At 44.3% G+C, this 24,168-nt stretch overlaps 1 long non-coding RNA gene across 1 annotated transcript; it reads left to right on the plus strand.

Moving 5' to 3' along the window:
- The first annotated feature begins 436 nt into the window (after window positions 1–436).
- Window positions 437–23,567, plus strand: LOC137331052 (uncharacterized). The gene is made up of 3 exons (XR_010965364.1): window positions 437–489; window positions 2,961–3,094; window positions 23,272–23,567. It is a non-coding gene; the product is annotated as an uncharacterized lncRNA (long non-coding RNA).
- Window positions 23,568–24,168: the final 601 nt, after the last annotated feature.

A 24,168-nucleotide genomic window follows, 5' to 3' on the forward strand; every position in this document is an offset into this window, starting at 1 on the left:
CATTGACCTGCATGATGCGCTGCGTGTGGTCGCACACCAGCTGCACATTGAGGGAGTGGAATCCTTTTCTGTTCGTGAATATGGGCGAGTTCTGAAGTGGAGCACGCATGGCAATATGCAGCAGTCAATGGCACCCTGCACCATGGGGAAGCCTGCAATGTGAGCAAACCCTTGTGCTCGCTCCTGTTGCTTGTCTCTGTCAAGAGGGAACGTGATGAATCTGTTTCTGAGTGAGTACAGAGCCTCGGTGACCTCCCTTATACAGCAGTGCACTGCAAACTGCGAGATGTTGCTTATATCGCCAGCAGCAGCCCGAAAGGAGCCAGAGCCATAAAAATTAAGTGCCATGGTTACCTTGACAGCCACAGGTAATGCTGTCCTTGCCCTGCTCTGAGGCTGCAGTTTTGGCTGCAGCAGTTGACAAATTTCAGTCACGACCTCCTTCGTGAACCGCAGCTGTCGGATGCACTGGTCATTGCTGAAGTTGAGGTAAGAGAATTGGTCCCTGAAGGCCCTCGTTAGATATGGCCTCCTGCTGAGTGCCCTGCGCCCCCTCCTCCCTCTTCTCGCAGCTTGTCCTGCCATGCCTGGCCTCTCGGCATGCTTCAATTCCCAGAGGAAACCCAAGCAGGCCACCCATGTCTGGAAACAGTGCTATTCAGCACATTATTTTAAATGCCACTAACAGTACTGCAGGACCACCCTGACCACTCTCTATATAAAATTGCAACTTTCTCCAAGTATAGGGAACTTCCACAAACATCTACAACTGTACCAGCAGCCAGAATAACTAATCCAGCAACTAACCTGTAACTCCTGCATGATCCCTTTAAATAGTCCTTCATGTCTTTTAACTCCTGTTCAGTTGTGGGAGGTTAGGACTGTATGTTGGCTGGAGTGGGTAGTTTGAAAATATAAACAATATAAACTTATTGTTGCTGCAAAAAGTCTGAAGAGGAAAGAGAGACAAGTAACAACAGTTACACTGTGCAGAGCTGAACCACCGCCATACCCTGAGAGATACAAGAGCTGACATACTCGTGCCGGCAGTATTAGAAACATCTTGTTAAAAAGGGCCTTACCGTTTCCATAATTAACCATGCTACGGGAGGCTCTTTGCAAAATAGTTCCTGTAAGTAGCTGGTGCAACTATTTTTACTTTACTTGGTGTGCTAGGACATGCTTGTGTGAACAGAGATGACTGAGGTGGAAGTTGGCATGGCTAACATTTATTCAAAAGGCTGGGATAGTTGCATTGCTCAGTCAGGTCTGGCCCTAAGTGATAGCATCAGTGACGTCTGGGCCTCCAGGAACTAAAACAGACAACTAGAGCAAACACTATAGCTGGCAAAGAGCCACAAACTTATAAGGCGGACTGGCAAATAGAATTTCAGGAGGTCTGCATACCCCCTAGTGCAGCTTCTAATTAAAGGGAACAACCCGATTTACCTTGGTCACAGCTGTGTTAGTCAGTACAGAGGAAAGGAAGGCTCATCAACCAAAAGAGAACTGAAAGCTCAACAGCCAACACAGATTAGCTCTGATACTGTAAATACAGCACTGTGCTATTTGGAAGGACTCATAATTACCATTGTCAAACATTTCAAAAGATTTGGGAAGAAAGAAAGGAATTAAGCTTTCATGTAAAATTTAACTAGCAGCTATAACACATTTCCACGAGAACGGATGTGTTGCTCAGATTATTTTTCCCAATAAACCAGTTTTTTAAGCATTAAATGATTTTGTCTGAGCTAATTACATATTATTCTGTATTAGAATCAATGTCAGAATTGTAAATTTATGCTACAATATATGTACTGATATGTATTCACCAGTTTTTGAATGGCATCCTGTGGGCTGCTCATGTTATAAGCTGTTTGCCGTTCAACTGTTTACTTTGGGTGGGGGGAAGAGGGGGAGGAAGATGAAATTAATTGCTATAAATTGCCATGACTCTGTTTTGCAGTGACAGTAATCCCTGGGTAAGGGTGAGGAAAATCATAGAATCATAGAAAGTTACGGCACAGAAGGAGGCCATTCGGCCCATTGTGTCCGTGCCGGCCAAAAAAGAGCTATCCAGCTTAATCCCATTTTCCAACGCTTGGTCGTAGCCCTGTAGGTTACGGCACTTCAAGTGCACATCCAAGTACTTTTTAAATGAGTCAGGATTGCCCTCCTGATTGCTATCCGGTGACCTCTGCTGGTTAGGATGTTGGGTAAGTGCAGGATTCAGCTTGGCCTGTGACGTCTCTTACAGTTGAATAGTCTGCTGATACTGTCGAGATTTAAATGGCTTAAAATTATCAGGAAGTATTAAGGTGTTAACGCACATGTCTAAAATTCCTTTTTCTGCTACTTTAGTAGAGGAGTTAACCCATTTATTTTCAGTGTCTGTACAGCAGTATCCCACAGTGTAATTTCAGGGCCCAAGAATATTTAAACTGTTTTGCTGCTAATTTTCAGCTACTCTGCATTGTATCCCCATGGTGTCACTCCACAACATATCAGTATAGAACTGATTTTGTGGTCCAGGCTAAGTTTAGACTTGAATGCCTAGCTGCTAGTACAAAACTAGCCAACAGGGCAGTGAGCTGACTGCCTGCAATTTTGCAACTTTGGCTTCATACAAGACACTAGTCTGATGGGAGGAACCTCAAAAATCACATTTTAGCTGAAATTTAAAGGATGTAGCCAAAGACTCAAAGTACATTCCAACCAGGCAGGAATTACCAAGGTTGAAGGAGTACAGGGGAAAAGAAACCCAATGTGGAAGCATGAAACAGATTTCAGGCAAGTGATAATGGCACCTCACCTGATCCCATATTTCATGACTAGCAAAATAGAAGTGCTGTTGCACGGGATGAATGTGAGGAACAATGTCTAAGTGACCATTCTCAGAGTATTTCAGTGCACCATGGCTGGCAGAAGGTCTGATTCAACATTGTGCACACTACTTGCAGAACCTGGGAACATCCTTTAATAGACCCAGCTCCTTGGGTAACGGCAGATCACTCCAGATAAAGACTGACCTGTATCCTTTGTATAGAGTAGGCCTTTATGCCTATTTCTTACTTTAAACCATCAACAGCAATAGGTAAGAAGTTCTATTACACCCATTTTATTTTTTTAAATGCAAGGTTTTATGTTGTACAGTCCTATGGAGATTGGTTTAAATCCATGAGTTTGGATACAGTGCCAATAATTGTTTGTTGCTTTAATATAAGTGAATATACCACGACTTCAAATTCTACACTTGTGTTTGTTTTAATAAGTACATACGCCCAGAGAAGCCTCACCTCAACCAAAAACAATCAGAAATAAATGAAATACTAATGAGTTAATAGTGTAATTGGTGAGTGCGGGTAGATTTGTGGTTCATTGATATTTTTGGAAGTCTGTTGTATCCTACAGTCAGATTATTGCATATTTTAATAAGATAACCACAGCCATAAACTCAAATGAGCATGCATGTCAAGAGTCAGCATTTGCCGCCGACAGCAGTTTGGGGGCATGGTCCACATGACAAAAATCAGAATAGCCCAGCCCACAAGAACATAAGAATTAGGAGCAGGAGTAGGCCATACTGCCCCTCGAGCCTGCTTCGCCATTCAATCAGATCATGGCTGATCTTCAACCTCAACTCCATTTTCCTGCCCGATCCCCATATCCCTTGATTCCCTTAGAGCCCAAAAATCTCAGCTTTGATTATACTCAATGACTCAGCATCTTGGGGTAGAGAATTCCAAAGATTCACAATCCTCATCAAAATAAACTGGGAGGGATGGAGGAGGAAGAATGTGGCCCTGAAATTACTGGGGTCCACTCTATTGACACAAGTGCAGCACACTGGAACCACCCCACCCACCCCCCACACATCCAACGCCAGGCTAGAGACCCTGTCCCAAATCCTGGGGATAAGATCATGGCTGGGGCGGGTTTTTGGTGCCTGCAACGTCAAATCGTGGTGCCCGAACTGGCCTGGCCCAATCTGCCCTTATAAGGTGGAGCTGCTACAGCTGCTCTGCCTGAGGTCTCCCCAAGGGTCAGTGGGGTCAAAGAAAAAAATTATATTTCTTCAGTCGTTGGCTCCAAAAGGAACTATTTATCACCCAGACAAGGTAATCGATTCCCTTTGGAATTGCTTACTTTGGTCTAGTAGAGCTTTGGGGCCTTCAGAAGGTCTCAAAGGGACATATGCCAGGTCTCAGCTGGCTTGAGTTCCACTGAGGTCTTTTAAGGGTGTAAAGCGCGGAATTTCCCAGGGAAGTCCGGGAACTGCAACCCCCCTCCCGAAATGGCCCTTTGACATGGCGGGGGAGAGCAGGTGTATGCTCTACCCATGGTTCGTCCAACTGGAATTGTAAAGACAAGGAAAAATGAGTGGAAGCCAAGCTTTCTGTCCTTTCCAACCCCAGGAATTTCAGGGCCAGTGACAGTGTGAGTTCAATGGTTTACAGAGACTCCATGAACTGGGTCCAGAGGGGGTGGAGTGCCTTTGTGAACTGGGGTGATGGAGGGTGGAAGTGAGAGAGCAGCCATTGAAATAACTATTTGGGAAGTAAAGGTCTGATTGGTCTGTTGAAAATCCAAATGTCACTTTGTTTAACCTTTTTTTAATGATTAAAAATCTATCAATTGTGAAGTATAAAAACTTTCACGTACTTACGTTTTTTCTTCTTCCGATACAAGTAAAGGAATGTTGGGAATGTTCCATTCTTATCTATCCAGTGTAGCCAGAGAATCACCTGCAAAGGCTTCTATTCCCGCTCCCGCACCGTTACCTCTGGAATTCCCCAAGGATCGATCCTTACCCTCCTCCTATTTCTCATCTATATGCTGCCCCTCAGCGAGATCATCTGAAAACAGGTTCCACATGTATGCTGACGACACTCAGCTCTACCTCACCACCACCCCTCTCGACCCCTCCACTGTCCCAGATTTGTCACACTGCTTGTCGGACATCCAGTACTGGATAAGCAAAACTTTCTTCCAACTGAATATTGGGAATACTGAAACCATTGTCTTTGGCCCTGCCACAAACTCCGTTCTCTGGCCACTAACTCCATCCCTCTCCTTGGCAACTGTCTGAAGCTGAACCAGACCGTTCGCAACCGTGGCATCCTATTTGACCCTGAGATGAGCTTTCGACCACATATCTGCTCCATCACCAAGACCGCCTACTTCCGCCTTGGTAACATCGCCCGTCTCCGCCTCTGCCTCAGCTCATCTGCTGCTGAAAGCCTCATCCATGCCTTTGTTACCTCTAGACTTGACTATTCCAATGGTCTCCTGGCAGTCCTCCCATCTTCCACCCTCCATAAACATGAGCTCATCCAAAACTCTGCTGCCCCTATCCTAACTCGCACTAAGGTTCACCCATCATCCCTGTGCTTACTGACCTATGTTGGCTCCCGGTCCGGCAATGCCTCAGTTTTAAAATTTTCATCCTTGTTTTCAAATCCCTCCATGGCCTCACCCCTCCCTATCTCTGTAACCTCCTTCAGCCTTATAACCCTATGAGATCTCTGCGCTCTTGCAATTCTGGCCTCTGCGCATTCCCGATTTTAATTGCTCCTTCATTGGTGGCCGTGCCTTCAGCTGCCTGGGCCCTGAACTCTGGAATTCCCTACCCAAACTTCTCTGCCACTCTACCTCTCACTCCTCCTTTAAAATGCTCCTTAAAACCTACCTCTTTGACTAAGCTTTTGGTCTCTTGTCCTAATATCTCTTTATGTGGCTTGGTGTCAAATTCTGTTTGATAACACTCCTGTGAAGTGCCTTGGGACATTTTACTACGTTAAAGGCGCTATATAAATGCATGTTGTTGTTGTTGTTGTTGTTGAATACCTACAGCTTAAGCTCCAAGCCCACATAACTACAGTACTTGTTTTCACATGTCATTGGCTTATAATCAAGGTTGTTCTTGAGTTGTCAGTTTTTTGGGAGCACTGTTGGCTTTTGTAATTTTCTAGATAGGTAAGGTAATAAAAACTTTATCTCCTGGATGAAATGACAACAACAACTTACATTTATATAGCGCCTTTAAAGTAGTAAAACGTTCCAAGGTGCTTCACAGGAGCATTATCAGGCGAAATTTGACACCGAGCCACATAAAGAGATATTAGGACAGGTGACCAAAAGCTTGGTCAGAGGTAGGTTTTAAGGGGTGTCTTAAAGGAGGAGAGAGAGGTAGAGAGGCAGAGAGGTTTAGGGAGGAAATTCCAGAGCTTAGGGCCTAGGCAGCTAAAGGCATGCCAGCCAATGTTGGGGCAATGAAAATCAGGGATGCACAAGAGGCCAGAATTAGTGGAACGCAGACATCTCAGAGGGTTGTAAGGCTGGAGGAGGTTGCAGAGATAGGGAGGGGTGAGGCCATAGAGGGATTTGAACACCAGGATGAGAATTTCAAATTTGAGGCTTTGCTGGACTGGGAACCAATGTAGATCCTGGGGTAATGGGTGAACAGGACTTGGTGAGAGTTAAGATACAGGCTGCAGAGTTTTGGATGAGCTGAAGTTTACGGAGGGTGGAAGGTGGGTAGCCGGCCAAGAGAGCATTGGAATAGTCGACTCTGGAGGTAACAAAAGCATGGATGAGGGTTTCAGCAGCGGATGGACTGAAGCAAGGACGGAGACGGGCGATATTACTAAGGTGGAATTTGAGATTGGTGATTGACAGGATAGATGAACAATGCAAGCCAAGGTGGTTAATCGAACTGTAGGAACTAAGGGCCATTTATTGCTGTGGCATTTCTTGCAAATGGAATTTTATATTGGCATAATTTGATTACAACAGGTGAAATGTCCAAATATACATATGTGCAACATTTTACTGTGTAGTATTTGTTAATTGTGATACAGTACTTTAAACTAGCACCTAAAACAGCTTAACATAAGATGATTCATGTCACATTGTAAAGTTTGTTCTAACTTTAGGAAATAACTAGAAAAAATAACACTACAATTTTGTTGTACTTTCATCACGTTAGTTGGGACTTAATTTAACAAGTTCCTATTTGACCAATCATGTGAAAAATGGAATGGACAAAACCTCCATTTAACTTGGATACACATAGTTTTTTAAAACTTTTTTTCCCCCTGCTAACTGCTTTTCTTCTTTCTCCTGAAGTCATTTGTTTCTTATTACTCTCTTGTACCTTTCACAAGTGAATAGTGAGCGATTGCAGGCTACTCAACTGTAGGGCACCACAGATTGCAATCATATCCACATCCAATACTCACATGTGTGAATTTGCAGCTGAACAGCAATAAGTAGAACCGTGAGTGATTTCTCCCCTCCCAAATTCAGGAGTATTGAGATCAACTGTAGTAACCCTGCCCCTACCCTGGCTGAGATTAGCTAACTCAGCATTGACCAGGGATCGAACCTACAACCTTACTGGCTCAGATATTAACTCGGATATTCCAGCGGAGGAACCCTGGAATAAATGATTCAAATAATCATCACACAACTGCTATTTAAAAATTGTAAAAATCAGGATTGCTTGTTGGTAAAAATAAATACATTGTAAATCTTTGCTGCCGCCCCTTATTAAGTGAGAAGAGACAGACACATCCCTTGAATCTCTCATTTTTAGGTTTCTTTGTATTGGATAACTTATTCAATGGGATCAGTGAAAACCTGAGTGGACAAACTTCCTGAACTCAGAGGATTTCTTTGTAATTACTATATGTTGAATTAATCTTTATAGAGGTCAGTTCAGTTTCTCCAAACCTTAATTTTACTTTGGGAATCATAGATAGGATTTCTTTCCACGCACCAAAGCCACTCTAGTGTTCTATAAGTTGCACCTTTCCTGTGTCAGATAGCAAGAGCTATATCTTCTAAAAGGCATTCATGGAGACACTGCTATTGTGCTTGGATTTGCTTACACTCTGCTGCCCTGTTGCAGTTCAGTGAATGTTAATTCCCTCTTGCGTCACATTGATTTCAAATGTTTTTGGGTGACCTATATTAGGTGAAATCCTTATGACGATTTCTCCCAGACATCTGTTTCTCAGATTGCTGCTCTTACACGTAAAGAACTTGTTGCCAGGAAACAGGAAATACCACAATAGAAAGTTAAGTTTAAAGCCTCATTATTTTTCATAAAGTGCTGTACCAGGGATTAGTTTTATGATATTGTTCAATCAGCTCTAATTAAATAAAAGTCTGAGCATTAATATCCTTGCAGCATTATATCCTCAAACAGCTCTTATATATTATAACATGGTGGCACATGTTATTATTAGTATCAAAGAAGCACATTTGAATGTAAAATATATTTTTGAAGTTACCAAATAAAGCTTTTGTATCATGTATTTTGATTTCATTATGACTTTCTGCATACTTGACATTTAATTTATCAAAAAGTTATCAGCTCAACTTCCCACTACAAATAGTGATGGTTGGAAATTTTCTCAGTGCTGCTCTAAAAATATAATCTGTAATGAGGATGCCAATGAGTAATTCTTTACTACTTCTGTTGATGCTAGTTCCTGTTAATTGGTTACAATTGGGAAGACTTTCTTTAAATCAGTGCCACATCAATGCATAAGTCAGAACTCATTAACAGGCTGCATTCCCATGGTATCACGGTAAAAATGTATATTATTTTAAAGTAGCAGATTTCTGTACATCAGTTGCATTTTCCAAAGTGAAGAAACATATACTGCATGATGAAAACAGACAAAATATATAATATTGAGAGAGACTTTAAGATTCTGTATTACCAAGTGAGCTGTGTAGGCCAAATAGATCATGTCTTGAGCAGCTTGGGACAACCCAGGACTATTTTCCTGGAGATAACATTTAAATTTCATCACTAGTAGCACAAATGACCTGCTGGGAAAGTGCAGAAGCTAACAGGAAAACATCAACACTGGCAATTACATTATTTCATTGGATTGTTTATAGACTCAATGATCTTACTCAAAAGCAAATAATTTGTCACTAAGGCTGTAATTAGGGCAATGTATTCTTTTACCACACATACATATGCCTGGCTGTCTTCCAATTATCAGAGGTTTAGGGTTTATTTGTCTTCCTAGTGCTAATGCAATCCTCTTACTCTTTATTCTATTAACTCGGGGGTTCCCTAGGGTTCTGACTCTCCCACTCTGCTCTTTCTTGAAACCAATAACCTCTTCCACTCATCATCTAACCGTATCCACTCTTTTGCTGATGATTTCACTCTACATTCATCAAATTTCTTCAGATGCACACCCTCAGTGCTCTTGAGCCCCAGTTCTCTCACAGTGTATTGGGTGAATCACAATATTGTCAATGACTTTCATTAGGGCAAAGAAAATCTTGTTTCTTTCAATTCATCAAAAGGCACAAATTTTTCTTGCCACTTGCAAGTCTAACCAACAGCTGCCACCTCTTAATGTTGATGGCTTCATCCTAAGTTCCTCTTCATCTAACACATTTGATCTCATGATCGACTGAACGCAAATGGAATTCTCGTATCTCCATCATTGCTAAAGCTGTGTCCAAGATGTTGGTTTCCTCTTTCTTTTCCCTTCAATGACTCTTAACCTTTTAAAGTCCAAGTCTGTCCAAGATCTGCATAACACTTCTCATATATTTCTGGTTCTGCAAGAAAAAGCTTGGAATCTTTCTGTTATCTCCAGCCTCCAACATCCCTCTCCCTATCATGCCAAAAGAACAAAAGGTGACATGAAGAAAAACTTGGAATGTACTGCCTGAAAGGGTGGCGGAAGCAGATTCAATCGTGGCTTTCAAAAGGAATTGGATAAATACTTGAAGGGAAAAAATTTGCAGAGCTATGGGGGAAGAGCGGGGGAATGGGACTAGCTGGATTGCTCTTACAAAGAGCTGGCAGGGCTCGATGGGCCGAATGGCCTCCTTCTGTGTTGTAACCATTCTATGATTCTATAATCACAACTATTGTGTTTTTATCTTATTCGTTCTATTTCAGCCAGTGGTTATCTGAACTCCCTTGTTCCTTCTAAGCTGCAAAGGCATCATCCTGTACACTCCTCCCTACATCCCAGATGTGTTAAAATTACAATGTTCTACACTTGACTATATACCTCAACATTTTATTTGCTTTTACCACTGGTGCTGTACAGGATTGGCAGCAAATTAACACTAGGATAGGAAATAGATCACAATAAGCACCGAATTATAGAAGAGGTAGGCATGGTGGGAAAAGGGTATAGAGGTAGGTTGACAGATAGGTTCACATGTGAATAAAGGCTATTGTAGCACTGCAAATGGTGTTTTTTTTGGGTTATTGTTCTGTTTGTTTTTTTCATGATAATTGTTAGTTTGAAAAGGCTGGGCTAGAGATGTTTATGGGGTGGGGCAGTTACAGAATATGTGTATAGATTTATTGCAGACTTTCAGCGATATTGTGAGACGCAGGGTTATCTTCAAAAGAAGGTGTCAGTGATGACACTCTGGTGGAGATTTGAGATTGGGCTGGGCTTTCCACAGCACAACTCTCAGTTTCTTCTACTTCATTATGCTCTTCATCTGCAGGATCATTAGATGTGACAGATTCCTTTTCTAGTGTGCGTCCACTTTTCACAACATGCCCTGATGATTCAAGACACCTTCACTGGAGTGTTTTGAAGGGCCTGGCAGTGAAATCTTTATTTCAGCATCATATTGTGTCCTCTATGGACACCCTGACTGAAGCTTGAGTCTCAGCATATTTCCTCTCAGTGGCATTGGATGGATTTTGGAGAGGAGGCATTAGCCAAGGCATGAGGGGATATGCTTAGTCTCCCAGCAGTCAACCTGTACTCCCTGGATTCCTGTCAAACAATGGGGGGATGGCGGATTGCCTCAACAAATGAATTATGTGCTGCCGGGAAACTAGGCATTCACTTACATTATCCTATGCCCATGGTCACGAACTAGCTGTATGTTGATTGAGTAGAAACCCCTTTCTGTTCATAGAAAGTACACCAGGAGGGCTTTCAAAACATCATGGATGCCATCAATTACTCCCTGACCCTCGTGAATCCAGCCATTGTATAAAATCGTACTGTTCTGACTAGCTGTTCCTGGGGATCCATGTTAGATGTAATGAATCTGTCTGTTCTTTGGAGCCTGGGCTACACAATGATGCACTACTGCTTCTCCTGGCCCCATCAACATTTTTTAAAAAACATTTCCTGGGCTGTTTTATGCGCAGCTTCCAGTGGTCCCTCTAAGGGCCACTCATTAGGCCACTAACTATTCGGTACAAGTGGATAGAGTGTGCACAGTGCACACTCCACCCATTAGCACCTCAAAATTGCAATTGTGATCCTTTGTACGTCATATTTGCATGTTACTAGTAGCTTCCCATCTGAAACAGGCGGGCGCTCCGGCCGCTCACCTCAGGACTCTACCCAAGATGGTGGCAGCTGGAGCGGCTGTGTAAACGAGGTGATAAGTTACCAAGTACCATTTCTGGACTGCCATCTCCCCACTTACGCTGGGAGAAGGTAGTTAAAATCAGCTCCAGGATGTCTTCTAAAGAAACAATAGGTCTATATTAGAACGTTGAAGTGAGGGATTATTGTCTCTAGAGGGTTGGAAAAGTGCTGAACTGCAACTTACTAGTAATTATCTAATTAGTCATTTAACAATTTAATTAGATGGTTGGGTTTTCTTTCAAACTGTTGAACCAAATCATCAGATTCAAAGCTTTTCTTGGGATTAGTCCAGTCAGCTGCCTTGGTGGCTGTCTCGGTTGTGTTAAGACAAGTGTAAGTGCTTAGTCCAAATTTAAATGTTGGAATAATCTCCAATTAGTGTGAAGTGGTAAACTTTTAATTGGAACATCTGTTTGTAAGTGCCCCACCGTACAACAGCTGGGTTCTGATCTGTAGACTAATAGGCTTTTTACAAAACGTAAAGTGAACAAAAAGATAATTGGAGAAATCGGCCATGCATTACTAGGAAAAATGCATCAATACACATGATGATGATAACTACTGACAGCATTACATTTTTTAAAAAAGTGATTGTGTAAAGTTCTATTCATACCATAGAAACAAATCAGTTGGGTTTCCTGGATAGATCAGAGGTAAAGTCACCATCGCTGAATCAGATAAAGTAGGAATTATCACAGGTTTGATCCCTGGTGCGTATTGAGTAAACTGATCTCAGCCAAAGCTAAAGATACTGCAATTGGTCCAAGCTCTTGTTGAACACAAAAGGAAAAATCAGCTAAGGTTCTCACTCTCGATCGCCATACAGTGACCCCCTTCTAGAAATGTGCTTGTGTGAACTTTGAATATGGATAGGATTGGACTTGGTTGTGATCCTTCCATAGACAGATAGCCTGTCAAGATTTAGACCTGAATAATGGCCATTTCAGCAGGGTACTGGCGAGCGACTGCCGTCCGTGGAACTGTGCTCTACCGTAAGGGCAGGAGAAGAAGGAAGATAATTGGAGAGGAAAATAAAACAGGACAAATCAAATGAATTCTAAGCAACTCATTCTGCTGTTCTCAAAAGATTAATTAGCATGAGCTAAAGTGATACATAAATGCCTGATTTTAAATATGAACGTGAATTACATACATAGCTGAATTTTTAAGGACAGCAACTGTAATATGAATTCATATTGAATACTAATGATCTGAAAATATACGAGGGGAAAGATTCTAAAGGTAATCCAAATGGTGGGCACAAATGTTATTTTTTTCTCCTCGGGTTCAATATTGAATTACAAACCAATCTCATCCAATGTGTTCTTTAAGTGATGTGTTCAGCACTTCAGTGTGGAATGGAGATCTGAAGGGTGGACGGGAGGCTCCCGTCCCACAACACACAAGTTTAACTTGTGCAGAGTCGACCAAGAAATGGGTTGATAGCATTCATGGACATATTCTTGGGATGAGCTGTCTTGTCGTCAAGTCGGAGGAGCTATATGGTTGCACAGAGCTAGTTTGGCCATGAAGAAATAAAAATAAGGGAAAATATAAACAAAGAATGTCTTTATGAAGGAGATGTTCTGTAATTTATTTATTTTTTGTCTCCATTTTAAGTTATTTAGTTTTAGTTCTGTCTTTGGTATCCCAAGTCCTAAGATAGTCCACCATTTCTTAAATTAGCCATTGCTTCAAAGTACACACAGGTTATATCCATCTGTATAATTAAAAGTCTTGTGTATAGTGCAGGTAACATTTGTATGTCAAACTTTAAATGTGTCTGTAGCATGAAAATTCATGCCATGCTTTTTTGATTGATCAAAAACATGCTGATTTGCCCAAATATAGTTACGTACAAACAGCTACCAATTAGGAACAAGGAACCTGCATAAAACCAACCTATGAAATTGCTCATTGTTTTTTCAAAGCTACCTACCTGGAACCAATAATTACCATAAAGCCAAACAATCAAAAGGTTATAATCAGTCATGTTATTTTCTTACTCTTTACTGCTTGATTCCAGTAACCGCCTTGAATGCTGCCAGACCCAAGTCTCGAATCCATGGCTGCCCAGTCCCCTCTCATATCTATTCACTCCATCTCACAAGCAAACCACAGGTCTCAGTCCCCAGCTCAAACGTTAAGTTTCTATCTCATCTGCATGTGTTGCACCAGCTCACAAACAGCTTATTCTCATCCAATCTGATTATCCAGTTGTAGCACTGTACACTTTGACGAGGTGTAATTTCAGTGTATCAGTAAAGGAACGTGTGTGAGTGACAGTGGGAGATGTGGACAAGTAAAAATGGAAAGACTGACAGAAACAGTGGTGCACTAAATAAGAGAGAGAGAGAGAGAGGGACAAACTGAGAGAAACAGAATCATAATGAGCAGAGTGTAAGAGAGAAAGGAAAAGAGTGGAAATTACTCCAGAGAGAGGGAGACACAGAAAGACTTACAGAGTGGAACAGAAGCAGAAGGGACAATTTTAACCCTACCCACCCGGTGGACTACGGATGGGTGGGCAGGTTACCTACCTGCCCTGGAGCTGCCAGGAGTTGACCATTCCTAATTTTAACCCGCTCGACTGAGCAAGTGGCAAGGACATCTAGCCAAAGCCTGCGGAGTCCTTCTTTACATATGCATGTTGGGTCCCAATCACATCAATTTTAACTTAACGACTTGAGCGGTAAACGCAGTAGGTTTCCCGCTACATGAAGACAGCGGTGATGAGGATTATAGCCAAGAGAGGCCCAAACAGGTAAGTTTTTAAAATTTCCTTGTGGGCTAGGAGGAGAGGGAGCGTTCCTCCAGGCCCCACAAGGAAAGCTTAGGCCTCCCCGGCTGCGAATTTGCCCTTCTTTCTCAATTCCAAGACCCCTGCGAGGTGGCCCTGGCAGCCAATCTCGCGACCTGCTTAGTGTTGGTGGGCAGCTCCTGGGCCATGTGATTTTCTGGCCCTTCCCACTGAAGTCAGCTGGTGGGATCTAAATGAGGTCCAGGAGTTAAAATAGCCCGGGCCTCATTTCTGGAGAAGTGGGTGAGTTTCTAACTCAGACCATTACCCATCTGCCCGAAACCCACCTGGAGGTAAAATCAGGGCCGGAGAAACTATCGGGGAAGGCAAGATTTTCCTCTCCTGGTTTAATTTACATCAGGATGGGGTAGATCGTGACTTTGTGTGATACTTGTTACCTTGATCGAGTCAGCAGCCCGTTTAACATTGTTTCCGTTTTTCAATTCCATTGACTTGAAAAACAAAATTACACTATGTTCAAAAGAAAATGCAACCATTTTATTTCCTTGCTAATGTTTGAGTATGTGCTCGCACTGTTTGCTCCTCCATTGCTTGCCCTTGGTGAGTATATGGGGTGTGGTATCTCCTACTTAATCTAGTGCTCCTTCAATGTGCTACCTCAGTGGGAGGAGTAATTCTGGCAGTAGCCTGCTGCTCCTTATTGAGGGCCTCATGACGTGGATGTGGAACTGTAACTCTTGCACAGGTTCCTGAGATAGCGTTGCAACTACTGCCAATATTATAGCCCCTGTGCTGGCTGGCTGGCTGCTCCTGTTTTGACAGCTACCTGTCACATGTTTGGACATCATTACATAGAATGTACAGCACAGAAACAGGTCATTTGCCCTGGCAAATAACCTAATAACCTAGTAATGGTGGCCATGAAATTACTGGATTGTCGTAAAAACCCATCTGGTTCACTACTGTACTTTAGGGAAGGAAACCTGCCGTCCTTTCCCAGTCTGGCCTATATGTGACTCCAGACCCACAGCAATAATCACCCTCTGAAATGGCCTAGCAAGCCACTCAGTTGTACAATCTTGCTACAGAAAGTCACAATAAGAATAAAACTGGACGGAGACGATAAAGGCAAACCAAGCCCAGTTAACCCTGCAAAGTCCTCCTCACTAACATCTGGGGACTTGTGCCAAAATTGGGAGAGCTGTCCCACAGACTAGTCAAGCAACAGCCTGACATAGCCATACTCACAGAATCATACCTTTCAGCCAACGTCCCAGACTCTTCCATCACCATCCCTGGGTATGTCCTGTCCCACCGGCAGGACAGACCCACCAGAGGTGGTGGTACAGTGATATACAGTCAGGAGGGAGTGGCCCCGGGAGTCCTCAACATTAACACCGGACCCCATGCAATCTCATGGCATCAGGTCAAACATGGGCATGGAAACCACCTGCTGATTACCATCTACCGTCCTCCCTCAGCTGATGAATCAGTCCTCCTCCATGTTGAACACCACTTGGAGGAAGCACTGAGGGTAGCAAGGGCACAAAATGTACTCTGGGTGAGGGACTTCAATGTCCATCACCAAGAGTGACTCGGTATCACCACTACTGACCGAGCTGGCCGAGTCCTAAAGGACATAGCTGCCAGAGTGGGCCTGTGGCAGGTGGTGAGCGAACCAACACAAGGGAAAAACCTACTTGACCTCGTCCTCACCAATCTACCTGTCGCAAATGCATCTGTCCATGACCGTATTGGCAGGGGTGACCACCGCACAGTCCTTGTGGAGACGAAGTCCCGTCTTCGCACTGAGGACACCATCCAACGTGTTGTGTGGCACTACCACCGTGCTAAATGGGATAGATTCAGAACCGATTTAGCAGCTCAAAACTGGGCATCCATGAGGCACTGTGGGCCATCAGCAGCAGCAGAATTGTATTCCAGCACAATCTGTAACCTCATGGCCCGGCATATTCCTCACTCTACCATTATCAACAAGCCAGGGGATCAATCCTGGTTCAATGACGAGTGTAGAAGAGCATGCCAAGAGCAGCACCAGGCGTGCCTAAAAATGAGGTGCCAACCTGGTGAAGCTACAACACAGGACTATACACATGCTAAACAGCAGAAGCAACATGCTATAGACAGAGCTAAGCGATTCCACAACCAACGGATCAGATCAAAGCTCTGCAGTCCTGCCACATCCAGTCGTGAATGGTGGTGGACAATTAAACAACTAACGGGAGGTGGAGGCTCCGTGAACATCCCCATCCTCAATGATGGCAGAGTCCAGCACGTGAGTGCAAAAGACAAGGCTGAAGCGTTTGCAACCATCTTCAGCCAGATGTGCCGAGTGGATGATCTATCTCAGCCTCCTCCCAATATCCTCACCATCACAGAAGCCAGTCTTCAGCCAATTCGATTCACTCCACGTGATATCAAGAAATGGCCCCGACAACATCCCGGCTGTAGTGCTGAAGACTTGTGCTCCAGAAGTAGCCGCGCCTCTAGCCAAGCTGTTCAAGTACAGCCACAACTCTGGCATCTACCCGACAATGTGGAAAATTGCCCATGTATTGTCCTGTCCACAAAAGCAGGACAAATACAATCCGGCCAATTACCGCCCTATCAGACTACTCTCAATCCTCAGCAAAGTGATGGAAGGTTTCGTCGACAGTGCTATCAAGCGGCACTTACTCACCAATAACCTGCTCACCGATGCTCAGTTTGGGTTCCGCCAGGACCACTCAGCTCCAGGCCTCCTTACAGCCTTAGTCCAAACATGGGCAAAAGAGCTGAATTCCAGAGGTGAGGCCTCCCCATAACATTAAGGCAGCATTTGACCAAATGTGGCACCAAAGAGCCCCAGTAAAATTGAAGTCAATGGGAATCAGGCGGAAAACTCTCCAGTGGCTAGAATCTTACCTAGAATAAAGGAAGATGGTAATGGTTGTTGGAGGCTAATCATCTCAGCCCCAGGACATTGCTGCAGGAGTTCCTCAGGGCAGTGTCCTCGGCCCAACCATCTTCAGCTGCTTCATCAATGATCTTCCCTCCATCATATGGACAGAAATAAGGATGTTCGCTGATGATTGCACAGTGTTCAGTTCCATTCACAACCCCTCAGATAATGAAGCAGTCCGTGCCCGCATGCAGCAAGACCTGGACAACATCCAGGCTTGGGCTGATAAGTGGCAAGTAACATTTGTGCCAGACAAGTGCCAGGCAATGACCATCTCCAACAAGAGAGAGTCTAACCACCTCCCCTTGACATTCAACGGCATTACCATCGCTGAATCCCCACCATCAACATCACGGGGGTCACGATTGACCAGAAACTTAACTGGACCAGCCACATAAATACTATGGCTACAAAAGCAGGTCAGAGGCTGGGTATTCTGCGGCAAGTGACTCACCTCCTGACTCCCCAAAGCCTTTCCACCATCTACAAGGCACAAGTCAGGAGTGTGATGGAATACTCTCCACTTGCCTGGATGAGTGCAGCTCCAACAACACTCAAGAAGCTCGACACCATCCACGACAAAGCAGCCCGCTTGATTGGCACCCCATCCACCACCCTAAACGTTGACTCCCTTCCCCACTGGCGCACTGTGGCTGCAGTGTGTACCATCTACAGGATGCACTGCAGCAACTCGCCAAGTCTTCTTCGACAGCACCTCCCAAACCCGCAACCTCTACCACCTAGAAGGACAAGAGCAGCAGGTACATGGGAACAACACCACTTGCACGTTCTCCTCCAAGTCACACACCATCCCGACTTGAAAATATATCGCCGTTCCTTCATCATCGCTGGGTCAAAATCCTGGAACTCCCTTCCTAACAGCACTGTGGGAGAACCTTCACCACACAGACTGCTGTGGTTCAAGAAGGCGGCTCACCACCACCTTCTCAAGGGCAATTAGGGATGGGCAATAAATGCTGGCCTTGCCAGCAACGTCCACATCCCATGAACGAATAAAAAAAAAGATCCATGCCTGCGTTTATGCTCCACATAAACGAGCCTCCTCCCTCCCAATTCATCTAACCCAATCAGCATAACCTTCTATTCCTTTCTCCCTCATGTGTTTATCTAACTTCCCCTTAAATGCATCTCTGCTAGTCGCCTCAACTATTTCTTGTGGCAGCGAGTTCCACATTCTAACCACTCTCTGGATAAAGAAGTTTCTCCTGAATTCCCTATTGGATTTACCAGTGATTATCTTATATTTATTTCCCCTAGTTCTGGCCATGTAGTGCTCGCTTTTCAGGTGACCTGGCACCTATGTTATCCGTTCCTCCTGCCCCGGCTCCTGCGCATTTGTGCCCGGTGTCTCATCATGTGCAGATCCCTCCTCAAACCTAGCCTCTACAGGACGCGCAGTGTCAGTATCTGAGCTGGTGGATACGAGTGTCAGATTGTGTGATGGTGCGGCTTCGTTATTGGTGTCCACCTCTTCCTCCTCCTCCTGCTCCTCGGACAGTGCCGGCTCCAGTTCTTGGGTACCTACAATGACAAAGGGAGACAGTTGAGTTATGGAGCGGGGATAGGAGTGAGTAAGGCGTGCGTGCTGACACCATCTGCAGCACGAGCGTCAGAAAAGATTGTGGGATGAGGGAGATGTGGGATATGAGGAGGAGGATTAGGTATGCAGAGACACCCTTCATTGATGCCTCCAGCGCCACCAGTGGCCACGGCCGCAGTGATGTTCCACCCAATGATGATTAGCACAGTCTCCTTTGGGGGGGTGAGGACGTGTAGGCGTGCCAATCCTCTCTCGGGTCTTTCGGTCTGTGGGCTATTATGTGCCACCTTCTCCTGCAAGTCAGAATGTGCAAGTCTCCTGTGTCAGTGAGTGTCCTGCAATGTATTTGAGTGATGTGCCTGTCATGGTCAAATAGCTGCCAGTGTACGTGACCTTTGAGTGTTGTGTGTGTGGGTTGCAAGTGTGCTACTACGTGAGGGTGAGATGCAGCATCCGAAATACAGCGTTGCGTGCTGATGGGCAGCATTTGTTGGTGGTTGGGTGAGGGGGGGTGTCGTGCGTGGAGCAGTGATGCAGTTGGTAGGATGTGCCACTCGACACTTGCATTCACTCACCTTGACCACTCGTGTCAAATCAATTGAACTTTTTCCGACATGTATCCACGTGCGTGGTGCTATACTCCTGCCATTCACCTCCACGGCCACTTCATCCCACTGCCTCAGCAGCTGGTATCTGGGCTGTCTCCTGCCACCCTATGGGTACAGGATGGCTCTCCGTTCCTGCACTGCCTCCATTAAGACCTCCAGTACGCAGTCGGAGAACTTCAGGGCATGATCGCTTGCCGTTCCAGCCACTCTGCCTATCATCCTGAGTTGCTTCCATTGACAGTGCACTTCCCCTTAAGAGGTGCAGGCTGCCTTTACCTAGTGCTGGCCAAGCCCCATATCGGGCTTCGTGCTGATGCGTTCAGCCATTCAATGGTGCGGGCAGCGCTGGCTGCACGTGCAAATCATGGAAATGAGAATGCAGCACAAATCTCGCGTGCTGTCTGCATCGGTAACACTGGGCGCAGGTTAACCACACACCACGACCCCCGCGTCCGGTATCGGGCCTGATCCAATTTAACCCCCATCTTCGCTACATCTACTCTATCAAACCCTTTCATAATCTTAAAGACCTCGATCAGGTCACCCCTCAGTCTTCTCTTTTCTAGAGAAAAGAGCCCCAGCCTCTTCAATCTTTCCTGGTAGGGGTTCAGTCTTTCCTGATCATGAAGGGGCTGGCTCAGTTGGGTGGATGTGGCATCACTCTGAAAGGACCTTACTCATCCATGCCTTTTCTTACTAGGCCCTGGCTGCTGTATACCTGGGGATGACTAGGGATCTGTGGGGAGACAGACCATTAGTCACTGTTCAAGGTTCTTTCAAGCTGATCCTATAGCATCTCCAAGTGCCTTCTGTAACTTCCAGCACAAAGGAAGCACAAAGAGCCTTCTGTAAGTTCTAACCTAGCACAAAGGAAGATGGTGGCTGTTGGAGGCCAATCATCTCAGCCCCAGGACATTGCTGCAGGAGTTCCTCAGGCCAGTGTCCTAGGCCTGACCATCTTCAGCTGCTTCGTCAATGACCTTCCCTCCATCATAAGGTCAGAAATGGGAATGTTCGCTGATGATTGCACAGTGTTCAGTTCCATTCGCAACCCCTCAGATAATGAAGCAGTCCGAGCCCGCATGCAGCAAGACCTGGACAACATCCAGGCTTGGGCTCATAAGTGGCAAGTAACATTTGCACCACACAAGTGCCAGACAATGACAATCTCCAATAAGAGTCTAAGCACCTCCCCTTGACATTCAACAGCATTACCATCGCCGAATCCCCCACCATCAACATCCTGGGGGTCTTCATTGACCTGAAACTTAACTGGACCAGCCACATAAATACTGTGGCTATAAGAGCAGGTTAGAGGCTGGGTATTCTGCGGTGAGTGACTCACCTCCTGACTCCCCATAGCCTTTCCACCATCTACAAGGCACAAGTCAGGAGTGTGATGGAATACTCTCCACTTGCCTGGATGAGTGCAGCTCCAACAACACTCAAGAAGCTCGACACCATCCAGGACAAAGCAGCCCGCTTGATTGGCACCCCATCCACCACCCTAAATATTCACTCCCTTCACCACCGGCGCACTGTGGCTGCAGTGTGTACCATCCACAGGATGCACTGCAGCAACTCGCCAAGACTTCTTCGACAGCACCTCCCAAACGCGTGACCTCTACCATCTAGAAGGACAAGGGCAGCAGGCACATGGGAACAACACCACCTGCACGTTCCCCTCCAAGTCACACACCATCCCGACTTGGAAATATATCGCCGTTCCTTCATCATCGCTGGGTCAAAATTCTGGAACTCCCTAACTAACAGCACTGTGGGAGAACCTTCACCACACGGAATGCAGCGGTTCAAGAAGGCAGCTCATCAGCACCTTCTCAAGGGCAATTAGGGATGGGCAATAAATGCTGGCCTTGCCAGCGATGCCCACATCCCATGAACGAAAAAATGTTGGAGCCTCAGGTCTTAATAACGGCAGCTATAGGGTTTGTGTTAATCTTTGAATATCATTTTTCAATGTTTTGCCATCTTTGCTAAGAGCACCTATTTGTTCTTGTCAAGGCCCATCATATTTTTGCTACCTTCGCTCATCATTTTCTCATTTGCAAAAGCATCTACGTTGTCCACAACCATTGAATTGTTTTTCATGATTTGCATCTCAGTTCTGACTGATGTGTGTAGAACTGTTCATGCACAATTTACACACCCTCACAGGTGAAATGCATAATTGCACATTTATATATGAACAACTGTAAACATCATTTGATACAAAGTTGTGTAATCAAACATTGGGTATGATAGCACACCTCCGAAATTATGAATTGTCATTTTTTTACTTGGTAGCTGCAGCTTCTTTAGCAGCATTATTTTCCTGACATCAAACCTACCACTTAGAACCTTGTTGATTCTTTAGCTGAAGCTTTCTACCTCTCCCTCCACCAAACTTTGGCTGTTCTGAGGTGGATGGAGGCGGAAAGCAGCTTGGGCACCCACCTCCTCACTCTTTTCCTCTGGTCAGTCCTATTGTGGGGAAGATGTGTTCACCCACATATGGGCCAGTGGATAGTAAAGGCACCGGAATGATGGACACAGGGGGTATTTTAGGCTTTGAAGTCCAGTGTTCAGAGATTGGCAGAGGGGGGCCCCAGGCACAAATTGAAGAGGGGCTTGTGCAAGCACTTTGACAGCGTAGCCGTGAATATGCCCATATATTTTTAAAAAATCTTTGATACAGGCAGCTCATTGGCCATTTCTTTCTCCTGCTGCAGCAGGTCCTTGGGGCTTCTTTCTGCCCCTGTACTGGTGCAAGTCCCCGGCTCAGCTGGGGAGCTCTTCTCCTGTTTGCAAATGACCCTAGAGCTGGAAATACGGCCAGGGTCACATCGAGTTACATCGAATCTATAGCACAGAAACAGGCCATTCAGCCCAACAGGTCTATGCCAGCATTTATGCTCCACATAAGTCTCCTCCCTCCCTACTTCATCTAACCCTATCAGCATACCCTGCTATTCTTTTCTCCCTCGTGTGTTTATCTAGCTTCCCTTTAAATGCATCTATGCTATTTGCCTCAACTACTCCTTGTGGTAGTGCATTTGGGTGAAGAAATTTCTCCTGAATTCCCTATTGGATTTATTAGTGACTATCTTATATTCATGACCTCTAGTTTTGGACTCCCTCACAAGTTGAAACATTTTCACTACATTAGTGGGCCATCTTGGGGCAGATGGAAGTCCTGGCTTGCTGGAGATGTGCCTCAATAAAAGGGCGAGGGGTGGAAAGCCTAGATTATAGTATTCTCAGAAATACCCCCAAAAAACAGTAATCTTGAGCATCAGGATAATTTCAGTAATAAAAGGGTTAGTTAGACAATAGGTACTGTGTAAGATCACTGCCATCTTCTATTTTAAGTCATATCCTTACACAATTTTGCATAAGTTAGTATTGCTCTAGCACAGTAAAATATCTGTCAACATTTATTTTCATGATAAATGCTTTGCAATACAGTTGGCAACAAGTTACATGAACAGTCAATGACATCAAAGAAAGACAGGCATTTAAATTCTGGCAACAGCTTTAAAATTCAGTCCAATGTCTAAACATTGTAAATCTGTTTCCTTATTCCTGTATTGTTGGAACAAATGTTTCATTTCAAAAGAAATCATCAATCATCTACTGTCAAATAAATGCTTTTTTAAAGCCTCCATAAATGGAATAAAATGCATCTTTGCTCAGGAATAAAATACTGGATGTTAAAAATGAATGTCAGTACTCCATTATTAAAGTCAGCAATAAGATGAGTTAAAATTCAACATGACATGATTGGACATTGGTAACCCAACATTAAACCAAAAAGCTTAATGTTGGGTTACCTACATAACAACAATCTACAAAATTCAAAAGTAAGTTGCTGTGTAAAGTGCTTTGATACATGAGTGTGAAAATCATTATATAAGTGCAAGCACTATTTATTCATTCATTTTTCTCCTTCCTAATTTTCTTTCCTTCCCCTTTCTTTCCTGAAGGCGGTGACTCATGCAGCATTACCACCAGACTTCCAATATCTCATCAAAGTAGCCAATCCTCACATGGGAGCCCTGCCAATGAGTGGCTGGGTGGGTTGCATTGCAGCCAAGAATGATCTTGTCCTTATCGGACATCAGCTTCCAAACTGCTGTTTTAAGTGTGTTGTGTATTTAATAATAGAATTAATTCTGTGTACCTTTGTTGAAAATGGGAAAAGATTTCATGTGAAGTTAATATTGTAATATTACTTGCTTGTTCTTCTAACCTTTTGAACTTACTTCTTACACTCACCTGACGAAGGAGAAAGCCTCCGAAAGCTTGTGATTTTCAAATAAAACTGTTGGACTATAACCTGGTGTTGTAAGATTCCTTACATTTGTCCACCCCAGTCCATCACCGGCATCTCCACTTCATTCCCCTGTAATTTTTAGTAGAGCTGCATTTTCTTACTGCACTACTGTCTCCAAGTTAGAATACGTGCATATATACATTGGTTGTAAAGTGCTTTGGGATGTACTGAAGATATGAAATGCAATATAAATGCAAAATATTTATTTCCTTTATAACTGGAAAACTTTTCTTTGCCTGACTGAAAAGTTGGGAAAAGAAATACTTGCGGAAAATTGGATGAACAAAATTAAAAGGGCGTGTATCAGTGGTTTATTTTGAATTCCATATTTACAAGCTGTTGATGAGATGGGCGCTAATTGAAAAGGCTATTTACTGGTATTGTGTAGGAAAAGAAACAATGAAAGAGCAGCAATGTAGAAATGCCATTCACAAGCCATACACTATCCCCCTCCTCCCCCCCAATTAAAGCATTATCATTGTTGTCACACTGTTGCAAAGAAATGATTTCAGTATCTATAGGAAGAGGGAAATATTCTACTCTGTAG

The sequence above is a fragment of the Heptranchias perlo genome, chromosome 13, assembly GCF_035084215.1.
Source record: "Heptranchias perlo isolate sHepPer1 chromosome 13, sHepPer1.hap1, whole genome shotgun sequence".
NCBI classification, from domain to species: domain Eukaryota; kingdom Metazoa; phylum Chordata; class Chondrichthyes; order Hexanchiformes; family Hexanchidae; genus Heptranchias; species Heptranchias perlo.